This window comes from Eptesicus fuscus, chromosome 4 (assembly GCF_027574615.1).
Source record: "Eptesicus fuscus isolate TK198812 chromosome 4, DD_ASM_mEF_20220401, whole genome shotgun sequence".
Taxonomy (NCBI): Eukaryota; Metazoa; Chordata; class Mammalia; order Chiroptera; family Vespertilionidae; genus Eptesicus; species Eptesicus fuscus.
In genome coordinates, this window is record NC_072476.1 from 104476300 (window position 1) to 104493955 (window position 17656).

At 39.5% G+C, this 17656-nt stretch overlaps 1 long non-coding RNA gene across 2 annotated transcripts in view; it reads left to right on the top strand.

Moving 5' to 3' along the window:
- The window catches only part of LOC114227803 (uncharacterized), a 54855-nt gene extending 37741 nt beyond the window's left edge, over nucleotides 1-17114 (top strand). For both annotated transcript variants that reach the window (XR_003613884.2, XR_008555724.1), the window contains exons 3-4: nucleotides 16045-16174; nucleotides 16898-17114. This is a non-coding gene — a long non-coding RNA (uncharacterized LOC114227803). The remainder of the gene's footprint in view (nucleotides 1-16044; nucleotides 16175-16897) is intronic.
- Nucleotides 17115-17656: the final 542 nt, after the last annotated feature.

The window sequence follows — 17656 nt, forward strand, 5'->3', positions numbered from 1 at the left end:
TTGTTTTGTTTTTTTTTAATTTCTTTATTGATTAAGGTATCACATATTTGTCCTCATTCCCATCCCACACCCCTCCCCACACATGCCCCCACCCCCCTGTTGTCCCCAACTGCTGGTTAGGCTCATATGCTTGCACACAAGTCCCTTGGTTGATCTCTCCCCTTTACCCCCACCCTCCCCTACCCTCCCTCGGAGGCCCGACAGTCTGATCGATGCCTCCTTGTTTCTGGGTCTGTTCTTGTTCATCAGTCTATGTTGTTCATTATTTCCACTAGATGAGTGAGATCATGTGCTATTAGAAATACACTTATAAGAACCGAAAATGAGACAAGCAATAATGGTTATGGTGACAGGAAATGAATCAGTCTGTAGTGAGTTTCTTTCTGGGCCAACAGTTCTTTTGAGACCCAATTACAATGTCCAACAGTTCCTTATGTGTACATGTCGGCACTGACATTACAGTTCTGGATGGTGGACAAATGGTGGTAATGCAGGTCCGACTCTCTCTGGTTTGGTCCTGGGCAACCTGCAGTGATGCACAGCTGCTAACTGCTAGTATGGGAAGACCACGTCAGCCTTCCATCTCTGGACTGCTTCTCTTCTGTCTTCATGGCTGGAGTAGTCCTGTCGATTCCTCTCTGTTGCTGGAATCCACATGGTCTCGGAGTTGTTTTCTGAAAATATACAAACATATTCTCGACCAAAAGTTAATAAAGGAATATTTTCTATAAATTTGACTTGGGATCCTACTTCATTTTTTGCCCAAATGATTTTCCTCTGGCTTGTTTTGACACCTTGTGTGTTTTTCATGGGTGTCTTACTTTTAGCCTTACAATTAATTTTCTAAAGTATTAATTTTCTAGATGTAATTTACTTACAGGTTATTTTTCCTTACATGATATTTTTCTACTATACCCTCCTTTTTTTATTTAAATGTTAGGAGGCTTTTGAAAATTTTATAATGTAGTCTTGATGGCTTTTACATTTTAATTTTTTACACTATAATATTACTGTTTTAGGTTCATTACATGGTGCACAATTTTATCATGAGATGAAGTACCAATAAAAATTTTAGTTAACACTTTAGGAACACCTTTTTGTCCAGTACAATTAATTTTTCTAGAATATTCGCTTGTTTCAACTAGCCAATTTAAATTTGCCTGAAAACTTGACTACTATTTTACTGTCAAATTTATTACTCTAACAACAATCTTATTTTACCCTGTAAATATTAGTGGAAGGGATTATTTGCCTTCTTGAATAGGTCCTGAGCATTCCTGGTGGTAGGCTGGATTTAGATATCGTAAACCCACTTCCCCATGGGTATAAGACAACTCAAACAATTCTTGTTGGAGTTAGATTCCACATATCAGGGAGATTGTGTGGTAGTTGTCTTTTTGTGTCTGATTTATTTCACTCAGCATAATGCCCTTGAAGTCCATCCATGTTGTCACAAAAAGCAAGATTCAATTCCCTTTTTAATGACTGAATTGTATGTAAACCACAATTTCTTTATCCAGTCATCCATTAATGGGCACTTAGGTTGCTTCCATATCTTGGCTATTGTAAATAATGTTGTGCTGAACATGAGGGTGCATATAGCTTTTCAAGTTAGTGTTTTTGTTTTCTTTAGATAAACATCTAGAAGTGAAATTGTTGGATGATATGGTAGTTTATTTTTAATTTTTTTGAGGAACCCCCCTACTGTTTTCCATAGTGGGTGCACCAATTTACAATCCCACAACAGTGCACAAGGGCTCCCTTTTCTCCACATCCTCACCAGTGCTTATTTGTTGTCTTTTTGATAGACATTCTAATAGGGGAGAGGTGATATCTCTTTGTGGTTTGGATTTGCATTTCCCTGGTGATTAGTGATATTGAGCATCCTTTCATGTACCTGTTGGCCATCTCTATGTTTTCTTTGGAAAAATGTCAGTTCAGATCTACCTATTTTTAAACTAGATTGTTTGCTTTTGTTCTTGATTGTATGACTTCTTTCTATATTTAGAATAATAGCCCCTTATCAGATATATAATTTTCAAATATTTTCTCCCATTCGGTAGGTTGCCTTTGCATTCTGTTGATGGTCTCCTTTGCTGTGCTTTTTATTTTGATGTGCTTTTTAGAAGCTTTTCGTTTGATGTAATCCCACGTGTTTATTCCTGCTTTGGTTGCAATTAGGATTTCTTATTTTTTAGTAAGGATTTTTTTTTATTTTTTTTTTTTAGGATTCTTATTCTAACATTTCTACTAACATGGACTGGTTACCATCACCACCACCCATAACTTTTGCAAAGGTAAAATAATGCTTATTGCTTTTTATAGACTCACCTAGCATTTGACATGTGATTTATGCCTTATCCTTCATTTCTTATGCCAGGGACAGGAAAATAGGTAAAAAGAAGCAGACCTTCTACCAGCTTTGAATGACTCTGGTAACATCCCAATGTAATCCTTTAAATCTATGACATACATAACTATAGGGACAGAAAAAGAACAAAACCACTGACAAGAACTCACAGGAACCAGCACTGAAGTAGAGAACTACCTAAAATGCCTTTAGACCTTTCATCCCTCAGCTGCCACCATCCGTTACCATGCGAGGCGATTCAGAGGTCTCTGGGGCACAGCTGCAGTTATAGAAGTGCCAGATGGAACCTTCTCAGCAGTGTGGCAGTTAGGGGAGAATTATTACTCCCTGTATTTTATGGTCTGAAGAGTTCTCAGGAGATGTAGCCAAAATAATAAAAATGATGGTTCTAGGAAGATGCTGCACATGGCCCTGGACCCCTGTGCCTGTTCTCTGCCCTCCTGGCCCCATGTGCAACCAACAAGCCCAGATCCACTTGGTGAATCCTGGTGAATATAGACTTCAGGCATAAGCAGCTTTACTGCAACATCACTGGTGCCCCAACTAGAGTGGGGCTTCTCTTTACCCATGACACCTTATTTCAGAAACGGTCATGAATTTACCACTTACCATCCACAGAACAGTCTTTATTTTGTTTTTTAATTGAATCTATTGGGGTGACATTGGTCAACAAAATCATACAGGTTTCAAGTGTACAAATCAACAAAATATCATCTGTGTACTGCATCATGCGCTATGTTCACCACCCCAAGTCAAGTCTCTTTCTGCCCTCATCTATCCCCCTTTGCTCACCTCCACCTTCCCAAAGAACAGTCTTTTGGAATTGCTCACATCTTCCCAAAGCTAACTCTGGGCTCTTTCTCTGACCCATGTGATCCCTGAATTACACAATAATTCTATAAAGTTCTTGTGTACTTTTTTCAACATTCTTTTTTTAGACCTTGAGGGCTGTCATATACCTTCAGGAACTCTGAGCAGACTTGTACTATCTAGACTTTCACAGATTAGAGCTGGCTTGTCAATCAAGTTTAGCAGCACTGTTTTACTATTATCTCCTAGTCATTCCTGTCTGGTTGGAGCAGGCAGCCATACATACCTTCAGGTAGGAGAAAGTTTCTCATTTGAATGCTCTATTCTAATTCCACACCAAACAAAATCATCCTAGTGGAATTAATCTTGTCAACAAGAAAGGTGATGCTACCTGAACCCATTATTTCCAAACTTTAATTGTGTCTTTTCCCCCAATTCATAAACTGCTTGATGATTAAGTACTATAGGATATGGAGCATAGTATAAAGAAGACACATCCCAACAGCAATGTGGGAGTTGGAGGAAACTGGCTGGTGAGAGCTGATTGTAAATATTCAGGAACTTTGCCAGTTGTTAAAGCTGGTTCATAACTTGAAATCAATCACTATGGGAATATTTACACCATGGAAATGGGCAAACACTACAAATCAGAGCTTTCCCCCTCCTAGTCAGATGGTTTACCAGCACACTCTCTGAGGCTCAGCTATAATGTGTGTGTGTGTGTGTGTGTTTGTGTGTGTGTGTGTGTGTGTGTGACAGACTGGGTGAAGGAGGGGAGAAGTCTCAAAGGAGGCATGTTCTCCAATTTCCCAAAGAAGAAAGTTTGTTAATAAGAGTGTCAAACGTGCAAAAAAGATCACTAATACAAATTCAGAAACATGTCACAGTACAGGTGGTTCTCATAAGTGTAAAAATTTAAATATTTTAATCAAATACATATTTTTATAAAAATGCCCAGGGTCCCTGAACTCACTGTGCTTGCAGGTGAGTCTGGCTAGGACAGCTATTGATCAGCCGATAATATGTTCAAAAGCCACATGGCCATAATACCGATCTTCACTGCAGGATGTGAAGATATCCCCACTTTCTCTTGCCTAGTTATGAACCCATTTGAGGTGCTAGTTTATCACACAACAACAGGGCTTTGTTTTTCAAGGGGATGGAGAAGATTTCCTGACTTCAAAGAAGCATTATTATACCAATAACTCTCAATGCAAACACGTGTTCGCCTCTCCTGGCCCCAGTCCCAGCGGTTTAACAAGTGTTGATATTTTAAGCCTGTTGCCATTTGAACTTTTAGCCTTTCCATTGCAATTTGCCACCACAGTGAAGATACCTTTCCTTTCAATTACATTTTCCCCGGTCTCGTTTAGTACATCAGCCTCTCTAGAGATTCCATTATGTTTCCAGAGTGTGTCCCTGAGATTTCCTCAGTAACAGACACTAAAAAACAAACATATTGTTCTAAACCGTAACTTGATGCACAAATACTGCAATTAACAATTCATTGGATGCTTTGGCAACTGGTTCCCAAGGTGCCAACAATTCTGCGATTTTCTATGGACTCACAAGCTCCAGGAGCCACAGCTGCTTGTCCAGAACCACTAATGGGCTATTAAGAACAAGAACAAAAAAGTAAATGTAACACTTAACAAGATGTGAATCACATGCTACTAGTTCAAACCATGCCCAGGATATAAAAATTAAAGGTAAACAATCTAAAGTTAGTCTCCTTCCACACCCTACATTTGTGCTTTCTCCTCTTGCCCTTTTAAGACATTTGATGACCTCAGATTTTATCTATTTTGTCCTTATTGCTTAAAGAACTAGATCTTGAATTTATTAATTAGGACTATAATTTTCTGTTACCTAATTCATTAATTTTGCTACTATCTCAATTAATTCTCTTTTGCTTTATTTAGATTTCTCTTGTTGTTGAATACTTATTTCACCAATTGTAGTCTTTTTTCTTCATTAGTATAAGACTATAGGGATATGACTATAGCTTTAGTAGAATTCTTTTGTTCTATTTTCAATTTTATTATCTTATAGGTATTGCACAATTTCAGTTTTGATTTTCTTTGACTTACAAATAAGCTTTAAATGGACAAAATGAACATTTTCCAGTCCTTGGTAGGATTTCCAGTTTTGACTTGAGAAAGTAACAACTGATGTATATTCAGTGTTTACTATGGGCTAGGCACTATGCTCAATGCTTTACACGCACTATTTGCTTAACCTTCAAACCAAGCCTTTGAAATAGTTACTATTATATAGTTTATTATACAGCTATTGTTTCCCAATATTAAAAATAAAAAGCCTGAAAAACCTTAAAGGACTTGACTAAGTTCACAACCTCCCAAGTTAACACCGCAGTCTTGATCTGGCATCTAGAAGGGTTCAGGAAACCTGGAGAAGGGGCTGTGAGTAAATTAATCAAGAGTCCAGAGATGAAACATAATTTTGAAAGGCATATTGGGGAGTCAGAGAAAGACTTAGCTAAAGGAACTAAGTTCTCCTTGTCTCAGACCCCTTGCTTTTTATTAACACAATTTGTACTAAGGCAAGGTGGAGATATACACATTAAAGGGTAGGGTTAGGTACAGAATCCATTGTCAGATTGGAAGAATTGCCTTCAGCTGTTCAGTTGTTTGGCCAGTAGGAGGCAATAACATGTAGATTAAGATGCCCTGAGCTGTCTGGCAGTAAACAATCAATTTATGTATCCTTTTCAGGTTTGGGGAAATGACTTTAGCCATTCCCAACAGGCGATAACATATGTGACTCAGCCCTTGTTGAGTCCCCAAGTTCCATCAACCTTTCGATGGTGCTTCTGGCACCAAGTGGCAAAGCCAGGATTAAAACCCAGCCACTCAGAGCCCAGAGCTGGGGTCTTGTAGTTGTTGAAGGATGAGCATGTCTGTTGTACTGACTTATCAGTTAGGAAGCTGGCTGCCTCTTTAATGAAATGGACTCAAGGCTGCTGCCTGGGATGAGCGTCTGTGCAATGTCCCTTTTAGATGTAAGTCACATTCCAAACCAGTAGGCACAGGGAATCCTCCCTGAGTCATTTCACCCAATGGTCCCCCACTTAGATTTATTCATCACCACGAGCCTGTGAGTCCATGGCACTCTGCCTCGTGCTATACAGAACTGTGCATTGACAAGGTGTTGGCTTTGGAGAGCCACGTGATCTGTATTTACACTGACAGGTACATTCCCTGTTGCAGTTCTCAACTTGTAAAAAGGGTATTGATAAGTATTTCAGAAGCATCCTCTTCCGTAGTAATTTTCAAACATGACTGCACATCAGGGTCACCTGGGAGCTTTCAAAAGTCTCAATGCCCAAATCTCGTTCCAGACCAATTAAACCAGAAACCTCTAGAGGTGTGATGAGGCATCAGCTGCTATTTAAAATTGTGAGGTCTTTGACAATGGCAATGTTTATGCTTTTATTTTCTGAAAAACAAATAATGAAAGTATTTGCTCAATCAGCGAGTGTTATTTTTAAAATAATTGTTTTCTCTTCCCAATGCAGAAGTAGTGAATCTTCACTGCCTAAAATTTAAAGAATAATAGCAAAAAAACTGTAGACCACCAAAATATCAATTAGCAAATTAATGATGCGGTAAAGTATAGGCATATTCATGCTCTGAAGGTCTTCCTTAATAAGCCAATGTTGATCGTGTAATTATGTAAGTTTATAATGATTTACTGTGACAAGTGCCAGGAAGGAACTAGAGAGAGCTATTAGAACATAGACCAGGAAAACATTTCAGTCTGGCACTCAGGGTACTTTCCCCTAAAAAATATAACCTTTGAGCCCAAGTGGTGTGGCTAAATGGTTGAGCACAGACCCAGGAACCAAGAGGTTGCCAGTTCGATTCCTGGTCAGGGCAAATGCCCAGCTTGTGAGCTTAATCTTTGGTGGGGGTGTGTGTAGGAGGCAGCCAATGGATGATGTTTCTCTCTTATTGATGTTCCTATCTCTCTATCCCTCTCCCTTTCTCTCTCTCTCAAAATCAATAAAAACATATTTAAAAAAAACAACACAACATAACCTTTGAGTTGAGAACTGAGATTTGCAAAATAAGAGAAGATTAGAAATTAATTAGGCTGAAGAGGTAAGAGGAAAGTTAGAAGGATATTAAGAATGTATAAAGAAGACAGTTGGAATTTTTAAAGGAGTTGTTAACAGTGCAAAATGCTGCAGGCAATTCACCTGAGATAAGGACTGAAAGTGCCCATGCCTTTTAGCAGTGTTGGAAGTAGACCAAGGGTGACCTGAGCAAGAGCCATTCTGGTGAGAGGGTGGGTGCACACTGTAATCAGGTTAGAGTGGCCCGAGGAATGTGGGAAGTGAGGCAAGAGACATGAAGGAAGGAAATTACTTTTAAAAGTTTGGCAATGAATGGGAGATGAGAGACTGGAGCAAGCTTGTCAAACTCACGGCCCATGGGCCACATGCCTCGTTTATTTAGCCTGTGTTAGCCTTTGAGTTTGACATGCTTGCTGTAGTGGGTTTGGTGGCCAAAGAGAAAATTTTGTGTTTTAATATGGGATAAACTTCTTTGAAACAATGATTCAAAAGAATATATGCACTCCTAAGTTCATTGCAGCGTTATTTACAAGATTTGGAAAGAGCCCAAGTGCCCATCAGTAGATGAGTGAATAAAAAAGCTGTGGTTCATTTATACCATGAACTACTACTCATCCATAAAAAAAGAAGAGAGTTTAACCTTTTGTGACAACATGGATGGACCTGGAGATTATTATGCTAAGAGAAATAAGCCTGTCAGAGAAAGACAAATACCATAGGCTCTCACTTATATGTGGAAGCTAATCAACAAAACAATTTTACAAACAAAATGGAAACAGAACATAGATACATATAACAAATGACAGCTTCCAGAGGGGAGGAGAAGAGAGGGGGCTGGGTGAAAAAAGGTGAAGGAATTAGCCAAAAAAGTGTAATATATATATTACACTTGGTGGAGATGGACAAAAGTATGGTGATAGCTAGAGGGAAAGGGGGATAGTGGGGTTGGAAAGAAACTTGACTATGGGTCGTAATTGCATACAGTATGCAGATGACATTTTACTGAGTTGTACACTTGAAACCTGTATGATTTTATTAGCCAATGTCACCCCAAGACATTCAATAAAAGGTAAAATAAAATAAAAAGTAAATATGTAAGAAGAGAAAAATTTACCTCCCTCTCCCTAAAAAAGAAGGTGGGATAGACTGGAAGCTATTTGAAAATTCAGGAAGTGTTATTTCCTGAGAAGGTAGGAGGAAGAAAAAAAAAAAAAAAGAAGAGAAGGGATTAACTTATATAACAAGAGGAATTAGAAAAGTATGAGCATACAGATGGTAATATATATAATTTTTGTAACAGGGCATATAGGGGTTTCTTGTCTGTGAGCATCTAAATCTCTATAAAGTAGCAAGTAAGGTTGTCAGTTGTGAAGGACGATTGGTGGGTTGTGGGATATATAAATGAATGTGTGTTTGTGGGAGGGGTTATGCCGGGAAGAGGGTCAGAGGTTTAAAGAGAGTGGAAGAGTTGAAATAATCATTGTGTACAGTGACAGATTGAGTTGATTAGATGAAATAATGGAATTACCAGGTAATGTTGAAGCCTAGTTGAAGTTAGTGACCATGAACTTATAATAGTAAAAATATACTTGTTTCATTTACTTATTCATTTAACAAATATTTATTGTTAGTGCTGTTCTAGGCCAGTGGTTGGCAAGCTCATTAGTCAACAGAGCCAAATATCAACAGTACAACGATTGAAATTTCTTTTGAGAGCCAAATTTTTTAAACTTAAACTTCTTCTAATGCCACTTCTTCAAAATAGACTCGCCCAGGCTGTGGTATTTTGTGGAAGAGCCACACTCAAGGGGCCAAAGAGCCGCATGTGGCTTGAGAGCCGCAGTTTGCCGACCACGGTTCTAGGCTATAAGAACAAACAAAACAAATTATATATCATTATAGAGTCTACATTCCTGCAGAGGAAGATAAGAAAACATCATATAAATAAATATCATCTATATTATGTTAGGTGGTGATACGTGCTGTGCAGAAACATCATGGACAGTTATGAAAGAATATCTGTTACACAGGGTAGTCAGGGAAAGAGACATTTGAGCAGAGACTTTTAGATATCTAGAAAGAGTGTTTCAGGTAAGGAAATACCTGATAAATGTGAATCCAAGTGTCCTGAGGCAGAAAGAAGGATCAACAATGGGGTCAGAGTGCATCAGAGTGGCTGGGGTCACATGTAGAAAATACAAGGCTAGAATGGAAACACTGGGGCAAATTATAGAGTGTTCTAGAGCATGGAAAGGATTTGGCTTTTACTCAGAATGATATGAGAAGCCACTGGAGAGTTCTGAGCAGAGCAGGGACATGATAAATATTGAATGTTGGGATCTGTCTCCAGCAAAGCTCAGCTGCCTGAGTGCAAGCTTGGAGGAAGTCCAGGACTTGGGCTGGCAAGTACCAAGAGAAGACAGATAGGTATTGAGCATCATTATTGAACTTGTTGACTCTAGAATCTAATTTGGGTAAGGAAGGACATAATGACAAGTAGAGGCCATTAGATATAGATAGGATAGAATTGTCAATGAACTTGAGGCTCATGAGGACAAAGAATGGTCAAACAAATTAGTGAGAAGGAAAGGAGACTTGTCAGAGGAGGATGTGTGATGTTATTTATTTTAAAGGTAGTGTAGCTTTATGTGATGCCAAGATCTATGTGTAATATGGGAAAAGTGGCTATTTGTTGAATTTGACATATTATTATATTTTAATATTTCTCTTAAGCTTAATTTTTTCATTAACCAAACACTTCAAAAGTGTTCTGAGGTACACTATAAACCTTGACAAGCACATTACTTTAAGTAGGGCAGAGCTCAGAGTCCTGTTTAGAATGTTTTAAAAAGAAGGTTTACTTGAGTGGTACCCTATTGAAATAAATTGATGAGGGAGGTGTGTTTAGTGCCTTTGAAGTATGAGTGGGTGAGTTGGGAGATGGGCTATAGTGTTCTTAGCACTGTTTAAGTGGCTTACAGCTGGGAAGTTTAAGAATTGCTAAATTATTTTATCACATTCACTTAAAAATGAACTAATTGAGACCATTTATTGATTCAGACTTAGTAGATTACTGAATCATCTACAGAGCTCTTTCAAAATACAAGTATCCATTTCCCACCCTGGATCTAATGTTGCAGAATTTTTGAGAGATGAAGCCCATGTATGTTTGCATATTTATGTATAAAGCTCAATGGATTATGCATAGCTAGAACTGTAAAAGAAACCAGTGGAATAATGCTTAATGGACAGTTATTGCTCTTGCCTGCACTAGTCTAGGCCCTCTTTTTCTGGTCATGGTGAAGTGCTGTGACTTTACCCTGGGACACCATCCCTCACCCAAGCCTGGTCTGTGTGCTTCCTGCAGAACGATGCTTCTCTGGCTCCAGGTATAGCAGGTTATCCAGGAATGAGTGATCTGGGCATCACTTCCTCTTTCTGTAGGGACTGGCTTAGCAATGGCACAGGGCCTACGTCAAGGTGAGTTTTTTCCAGTCAGAACTAATTCCAGGACTTTTGCTCTACTCATTGAGCCATTCTCTTGACCATGGGTTTAGACCTGGGAAGATGCAAGCTTGGAGCTGCTGACAGGTGTCCTGCCAACATGAGCAAAGCCTCTCTGATAGGGAGTAACACAGAGGAAGGCATGGGCAACATAAAGCCAGACACCGTTCCTGCGAATGATGCTGACTGAATGGAGCCATTTCTGTTTTTTTATTATGAGAATCTACATTTCTCATTTGCTTATGTAGTTTGAATGGGGTTTTCTATCCTTTGCAACTCAAGAGTTTGATACCCAGAGGTTGAAGCCTTGCCCACAGGGTTGCTTGTCTCACTCCAGGTCATGTGATTTCATCCTCTCTGGTAGCCTTTTTGCTACTCTGGCTCGGGAAATTTACCTGCTCAGAATCTGGCTCTCAAGGCAAGGAGACAAGACAATTAAATCAGACCAAGATGGGAAGGAAATTGCTTCTCTATGAGACTATGGTCTCTGGAGACCCCTAGACATGCAGAGACTTAGACATCCTTAACATGCTCAAAGGGTTAAGGAGCAAATGGTCCCTGTTCAAAACAAGAACTCTTTGGGATAGAGAATACTAGAAGTAAGTGACTAGAACATTATGATCTGAACCCAGGTTTAAAATATGACACAGCTGGACATTAAACATATTTCTGTGTTGGCGTGTTTCTCACACGGCTCCTTCTGCCTTTTCCCAGTGGATGCCCATAGGTTATTAACAGTTTCTGGAATAAAGTGCTGAGCACTCCATGTTGTCACAAGATGACTAATCACTTCAGTTGCTAAAGTAATTTTGAAGAAATCAAGCTTTTCTTGCAAGCAATATTGGGAACTATGTTAATATCACCTCCTCCTTGAGTTCCTTGCTTCTAGTTTGTTCTTGAACGTTTAGCCCCTGGAATAGCAGGAGGACATAGTTAGGAGACAGATTTGGTTTTAGTCTCATACTGTAGGAGAAAAGAAGATTGGTGCATCCTTGTTCACCTATGGTCCGCTATTTATTAGGTAAATGACGTCTCATTTCCTTGAAATGCTGGATGCTATCATTTTAGTGTCTGTAAAAGAAATCACTATGACAACTCTGTCCTGGACAAAACTTTGTACATTTCATGGTACAAAGTTCAACTGTCTCATACCTTGAGATGCTAGTCAGTAGATAAAATTTGAAAATGTAGTTCAAAAGAAGCCCTGCTATAGCTAATGCCCTTTTATTTCTCTTGAAAATGATATATCTTATGATTCCTGGTGAAGGTCACATTTAGCTGCTTTTCTCAAATGTCACAATCATTTCAGAATATGGCATAAATACCATTTGGGTATCAGTTTTCTTCCATGAAACAATTTTCCCTAATAACCTGAAACTCCCTTTGAGCCCCAGTGTCTACCTTTCTTTAATATTAACATGAAACTCCATTTTACGGGGGGAAATAGCAAAGGAGAATTTGTGCGCAATTATGTGCTTCTTTTTCTTTGCTATTATTTGTAGCTTAAAAGTAAAATAACTAAAAAAAAAAAAAAAAAAAAAGGAAATAACAGAACACCCAAAATGTGCTAATATGGAAACTCAGGAACACTTTACTTGCTTCCCGACTTAGTACTAAATGTACCCCAGTTAGGACGGAGCAGTCTGGTGGAGAGTGGAGACCGCTTTCATTTGTCACTGTCAATGGAGTCACACAGATTCTAGGGGACTCTGAGAGTACATCTCAGCATGATTAAAACGTCCTGATTTAGCTTTTGTCTGTGCGCAATGAGACACTCAGCTGAAGGCTCAAGGTTATTTCTTGCATTTAAAAATCCAGTGCAGGGTAAGAATAAAGCTATAATGCAACATTTGAAATGCAAAATCCAGGCAACTAATAATATTTTAAAATCCAGTTTTTTCACCCTTAATAAGGATAGACACGACTCTAAACACACACACACACACACACACACACACACACACACACACCTGTACCTACCTTATGTTGGTGTTCAACAGGCATACACACATAGACTTACATGCATGTCTTTGGGAAGGTAAATATCTCATGTTGTCTAAACAAATAAATTAGGAGATATTTTTGAGTATACCAGGGGCTCCACCTTTAGCTTCAGCAGTGTTCTCACTGGGTCTCAGGCATGTCTGGCTGCATCTAGAGTTCTGCAGAGAAGGGCTCGCCTGGAGAAAGGGAAATGGGTAGACTCAAAAGGCATGCTTTTCAAGTATGTGGTAACACAAAGCTAATAAATTTAATGCAATGAGCATTTAGCCCTGGATTCAAAAATACCTTGCTCGACTACTTATGAGCTACATCCAATAATATGAAATCTATAGGCAAAAAAAAGTAAGTTACTGCATTTAGGTTTAAGAATTCAATCTGTTAAGTGTATTTTTGAGAAATGAAGCTACAATGATTCAAGTATAAAAAGAGTTAGGGATTTTAAGTGGCTTGCTTTCTATAGAAACTAATGGTACATGGCCTGCAATAATAAAAGTCTGGGGTTCAAATTGTGGGATGTAGGGGTCTCTCTTTTCTCTGTATAGTTCATGCCATGATGCTCTATTCCATTTGGCATGCTAAGTTCATTTACTTCTCACAAGGGAAGTGAAACATGGTACTGAGATTGGGAAAACATGTCCCATAAAAGTGATTTTGAGAACCTGGAAATATTTAATGTAGAGAAGCAAATGAATTTAATAAAAACATGCTAATTGTTTATCCATCCTCTTCTCCCCTACATCTTATTATTGCTCAATTGTCACAGAGTTCAGTTCCTTGTTTTTCTCTTTTCCATCTATTCTAACTCCCTTGGTCATTGCATCTGTTCTCATGGCTTCAAATACCATCTACATGCCGACAACTATCATATCTATATATCCAGTCTTGACCTCTCCCAGGAACTTTAGAGTCTTGTATTCAACTATTTACTTGACATCTACACGTGGATGCATAATAGATGTTTCCAACATAATATGAACTCTGCTCTACCACCCTGCCTCCCCTTTCTCCTGAAACATGCTTCTCAGGCATTCTTCCCCCTCTAAGTTACATCAATTCCATCCTTAATTTGCTTAGGTCAAAACTACTATAGTCATGCTTCCCTCTGATCATTGCAAAGAGGACATGAGGCCTGACAATGTGTGGGAGGAAGATGGAGAACACGCACAGATAAAGTAGGAGCCAATCTCACCTCGGCAGGTCCATAGGCAGCCTTGGAAGGTATGTGTTGGAGGAGATATTTGCCAGCACTTGGCATGCCTTTCAAGAAGAGCACTGTCAATTCTGTGTTTTAGGGACTCCTTTCTCGGGTCTTTGGCGGAGGAAGAGAAGGGCATGATGAAAATTCTACAATGGGTGGCCTCCTCCAAGAGAGGTTGTTTCAGGGTGTTTGGGGGAGTCTGACTCTCTGAACACACTGGGGCTGGCAACTGTGACATGCACAGTGGTGCCTGTATCTAGTGACACTGAGAACAAAGCTCTTAATGACGGCCTCACCCACAGAGTGCAATGCAAACGCAACACCGGGGACTGCTCTGTCTTCTGTTATTGTGGAAGTAATTACACTCTTCATGGAACATGATACTCTGCAATATTTCTCAGAGAGAAAAAGAACAAACGCTGCCTTTCCTGGTTCCATTTTCCAGAGCAAAATCCAACAGCTTCACTGTTCTGCAGGAAAAACAAAACTAAAAACAAAACACACCGACAACTCAGATGAACAGAAAACAGCTAGGGGTCTCAGTGAATGTATTTATTTTTAATTTCCCTCTCATTTGTCTTTTGTATAGATACAATGTATTTTAAAAGCTGGTATTCAACCTACTATAATTATTTATTGTTTCATGCATTCGATGATCATTCATTGTCCATGTATTGAGAGTGCCTTTGTATGGATATGCAATAGTCAATGCAGCAAAATTGGAGTTTTCATTTGCCATGAGATTTATTAGACACTGCTGAACTATAGGATGTGTTAGAGTTTACTCATGTCTAATATAAATGTGACTATATCAAGCAAAAGAAGACAGGTGGCAATTTTTTGTATGTTACTTATATTAAGGGGGTTAAGCACTTTATTGTTTCACTACTCTTAAAAATAAGCCTAAATAGGTACTACAGTTCCTATTTTATATCTGAGAACAATAGGTGTCCTAGAAGTTTACATGATTTTCTTGAGCCAGAAATTTGAATCCAAGGCTTTTATTTTACTTCAAAGCCTACACGCTTAGTTCCTATACTGTGGTGCTTCCCCATCACACACACAAAAAAAGGGAAAGAATAAAACAGAAGAGTGATATGGCTCAGCCAGCAAGGCTCAGTGGTTGAGTGTCAACCTATGGAACCAGGAGGTCACAGTTGGATTCCTGGTCAGGGCATATGCCCAGGTTGCAGGCTTGATCCCCCATATGGGGTGTGCAGGAGGCAGCTGATTAATGATTCTCTCTCATCGTTGATGTTTCTCTCTCTCTCTCTCTCTCTCTCTCTCTCTCTCTCTCTCTCTCTCTCTTCTCTCTCTCTCTCTCTCCTTTCCTCTCTGAAATTGATAATAATAAAAAAGAATATAAAAGAATATAAGGAACCTAGGATTCTTTAAAGAAAAAAAAATAGTGCTCTAAAGAAACATAAAGAAAAATGAGCATCCTCTTCTCTTAAGGGGCTTGGGGGAGGCTCAGGATAGACAGAGGAGGGCTGGGGTGACAAAGAGTTGAAAGCATTCTCCTTCTCATTAGCCAGCATTAAACAAACAAACAAAAATGATGGCTTGAGCAGGCAGAGGAGAGGGAGATGGTGCCCACCAGCCAGCAGCACTAGTTGTGGTAAACTAGATGCTTGCCCTCAGGCACATGCTTGAAGATTAGGAAATGAGCCTCAGTCCCATGAAGGCAGGGCCTCTCCATTGGCTGCCTCTGCCCTGGACTCTGGGGCAGGTAAGTTCATGGCACAAACCCTTTAAGAGCTGTTTCAGATGCCATAATCGTGCGGGTCCTGGACATGAGCTGCATTGATTTTCAAAGTTAGATGTTTTAGGGACTCCTTTCTCAGGTGCAGGTTGTAAAAGTTGGGGGTCCAATGTGGGGTTCAAATATTTCAGTCTTCAGGGAGAAGCTCATGCTTTAGTAGTTCCCTTCTGACTGTGGCTCACTGCCCTGGGGTTGGGTTTTATGGCGAGATTGTATCCATCCTCATACCTGCTTTGATGTGTGCCTCTATCGTTTACCCTATACGTAGGATCAGACTGTTTTTCATTCTTTTTCAGAGGAATTTGTTCCATATTTTCTTGGAAATTCAGTGTGTTTGCGGGAAGAGGTGAGCCCAAGATACTCCTACGTCACCATCTTGATCCAGAGCCCCAAGACACTCCATCTTAAAAGAAGAATATAAGGCAGGTGAGCAAGGAAGTGTCAGTGAAGTATGTTTGCTTGTGGACATCAGAATGAGAAAAGACATGGAGGATTTGTATATTCAAGTTTAAGAGTAAATTGGAAATAGGTTAACAGGGTAACTATTTCAGAGAATGGCTATCCTACCTTTTGCAGGGAGGTTCGGTACTTGAAAAACGTTCTGAAGAAAACCAAGCAACTCAAATTGTTAACTTCAGGAAACAACTTACTTAGAGGCTGCTTGCTTACTGAGAACTTGGAGTGCAGGCAGGGAGACAGGTGTGTGTGCTCCTGGATAGGTGGGAAGGTCAGACAGACACACAGGATTTAATATAAGGGCAACAGATAGAAGATAATGTAACAAAATGTAAGATTGTGTGGTTCATCTGTTCTGGCCATAGGACTATAGAGAAAGGAGTGACAGGTGCAGTTGGATGATTATGCAGAGCCTGAGTGATAAAGCAGGGCAAACTAGAGATAAAATATAGGATTTGTAATTTAATGCCATTTATAATTATAAATTATATTACCTCAGTATAGGTTGCAATGATGTAGTGGAATTAGGAGCAGGTGAAAAGGAGATAGCTAGCTATTTAGACAACCTTTTCAAGAGTTCTCTATCTTCAGAGATCTGACATTTTCAGAAAAAGCAAGCCCCAAGTTTGTCAGATGTTCTGCTTTGGAACAAATGAGCTTCCTGTTGAGTTTCATTCTCCTTCTTCTTTGCAGAAAAATCAAATTATAGCTTATAGATTAAGAGAGAGCCAGCGAGAAAAGTTCACTGAGGATTCCTATGGTTAATGGCCTTGAGCATTTGAGGAAGACATCCATTAAAATGTAGCTGAGACCAAAAGCCAACTGGTGAGAATAAGAATAAGCAATGGATAATGAATCAAAGAGAAGGGACTATTGGCATTTGAAGGGATGGGGTGAAAGCAGTACAACATTAAAGAGCTAGAAAATGACAGTTGGTGCAGATTCACCATCATGCAGATTCTGCAGTTCTTGCTGACTCTTTTGTACTGTTTCTTAGCTTTGTCCCTGCCTCTCCATACTCAATATCAATGCTCCTGTTGGGATCACATCATCATTCACCTGGACTATTGCAGCATTTGCAGCTTGGCTCTCTGCTTTATGCCTTGCCACTTGCAAGCTTACTGCAATTCATTTTCCACTCTTCTGCCAGTGATCTTTCTAAAATATTCATCCATTCATTCACAAACATTTGTGAAACACCTACTATGAGCTAGGTGCTCTACCAGGTGCTGGTTAGACAATGATTAACTAAGCATACATGGCCTCTGTTTTCAGGGAGCCTAGGGTCCTTCATGGACAGCTATAAACAAGGGTTAGGGCTTTGAAGGCAAAATGTGGGGAGAATGAGAGCACCACCCAGGGTCATGGTGTAGTTGGGAACAGGAAAGAAGCAGGGTTCTAAAAGAAGGATCCTTGAGAGAGTGATATCTGCAGGTCATGTTAGAGATTTTG